This window comes from Myotis davidii, unplaced genomic scaffold (genome assembly GCF_000327345.1).
Source record: "Myotis davidii unplaced genomic scaffold, ASM32734v1 scaffold149, whole genome shotgun sequence".
Taxonomy (NCBI): domain Eukaryota; kingdom Metazoa; phylum Chordata; class Mammalia; order Chiroptera; family Vespertilionidae; genus Myotis; species Myotis davidii.
Genome location: NW_006352194.1, coordinates 6008717 through 6011223, shown reverse-complemented (window position 1 = coordinate 6011223; position 2507 = coordinate 6008717).

Sequence of the window (2507 nt, the reverse complement as noted above, 5' to 3'; positions counted from 1 at the left end):
CAACGTCCATGCCCGTCCTACTTTCCAGCTTAAACTTCCAAAAGCACCCACAACCACAGCATGTTACTGCCCAACCTAATGCAAATGTATCCCAATCAATCAAGACCATTCCCAGCCTTTCTCAAAAAAAGAAAAGAAAAGAAAATCCAAATCCCACGGTTACTGCATCCAGCTCCCACCTCCAGGAGTCTGGCTGATAGTCTGTACTCCATGCACTAAAAATGTAAAGTTTACCAGCAACAAGCCACCCATATAAATGGTAGAGAAAGAAAGGACAGTTAGCACCATCCATACAAATACGGATGACACAGCAAAATAAGGGCTATAAATTATCATTTCTGCCGTGGGTCATGAGGCATTTATCAGAGCTTTCTTCAACTAGCCATTCCATTTTCCCTCTGCCTTCAGTAAGAACCTCACATGGTCAGAGGTTTTAGCCCAAGGGGATCACCTGAGCTTCATTCAAGAGGAAACTGAACCCCTGGTTGTCCTGCTCATACTGGGCTGCTGTGAAATTAGAAAGTAACCCAGAGGATTTCATGGGATCCAGAGACACACTTCTCCCTGTTCCCATTGTGCAAACGGCCTCCCCTTGATCACCAGAATCACTCACTTCAGCCAACCCCGAACGACACTGCTCCTTTTCCCCCTGTTTGTGGGCATGATGAGTCGGAAATGGCCATATGTCTGTCTCAATTTCCATTTAGTGGGACTCTGTGCTGTGCCTGGTGGAAATAGTCTTCCTTTACATACGAAGACCTCTCAATTAGCAGAACCCAAAGTCTTGAGGAGGGAAGCAGAAATGTTGTAAGTTATCCAACCCAAGATCCCCTGGTCCATGGATTTTAGAAAAGAGAGAAACAGCACCTTGCATTGGTTGGTGGTTCAGAACAGATGCCAACTTTAGACCAACACTTCAGGTTCATACAAGGTTGTCTTCTAGATGCTGCTAACTGAGTCCCAGTAGGCCATGTCACCAGCCCACAAAGATAGATGATTCTGGTGATAAGAACATGTGGCAAGACCAGTAAATCTCAAGCTCACCTGCCAATTTACTTACTTCTTTGGCTGAAAACTGAAGTCTCCGGTCAAAAGCAATGCTATTTGGACTACCGTGACTCTGAATAAGTCACTCAGTAAATCTGCTAATGATGTTGCTGGCAGAAGCATGACAGGCCGAGAATGCAAACCCTTAGCTAGAAAAAAATGCCTGTTCCAGTGAGGACAAATTCACGCTGCCCCCATAGTGAAAGGAATCCAATGTCACCGACCTGCCACCAGGTGGCAGGCTAGTCCTCTCCAGATCAGGTGCCCTATTGAAGGTTCGGAGCCACTGCAGTTGACAGTCGGGCACTTAGACTAAAACAAAGACTGCTAATAGTCACTCAAAATGCACTGTCCTTTTTTTCCTTAATAAACTAACCTTGATTTTACTCAGGTCATTGAGGTACCCAGCCAACAGAAGACATTTCCCAGCTTCCTTTGCTGCTAGGTGAGACTACATAATTAAGTTCTAGCTAATGACATGTTAAGTAGAGGCACATCCTTTATATTCTTCCACCATTCTTCCATCTTGCTGCTTGGAATACGTTTGTGAAGGCTAAAGCTCCAATAGCCATCTAGGGTCATGAGATGAACTTGAAGGTGGAAGTTACAAGCTAAGAAGGTGGAAACGGGTCCCTGATGACTGTGGAGTCTTAGTCTAAAAGAGAGGTATATCTTATTTAAACCACTATATTTGGAGTTTTCTATAAGTCAAAACTAATTCTAACTGATATATTGATAAATAAGATGGCAGGAGACAAGGTAAAATATAACAATAATTACAATAAGTATAAATGGGACAGTTTTACAATAAGTGTGAAAGACTTTCAGAAAAGATTTTTTTTTTATTTTAATATATTTTATTGTTTTATTACAGAGAGGAAGGGAGAGAGATAGAGAGCTAGAAACATTGATGAGAGAGAAACATCGATCAGCTGCCTCCTGCACATCTCCTACTGGGGATGTGCCCGCAACCCAGGTACATGCCCACGACCAGAATCGAACCTGGGACCTTTCAGTCCGCAGGCCGACGCTCTATCCACTGAGCCAAACCGGTTTCAGCCAGAAAAGATTTTATAAGCCAGTAATACGTCATTTATAATAGGCTTACTTACAACAAAGGACCAAAAGATTAAAAATAAGGCAAGGCCACCCAGTCAGCATGACTCAGTGATTGAGTGTCAACCTATGAACCAGGAAGTCACAGTTCAATTCCCGGTCAGGGCATATGCCGGGGTTATGGGCTGGATTCCTGGTGTGGGGCATGCAGGAGACAGCCAATCAATGAGTCTCTCTCATCATTGATATTTCTTTTTTTTTTTAATTAAATCTTTATTGTTCAGATTATTACATTTGTTCCTCTTTTTCCCCCCTATAACTCCCCTCCTCCCAGTTCCCACCCCACCCTCCGCCCTCACTCCCCACCCACTGTCCTCATCCATAGACGCACGATTTTTTCCAGT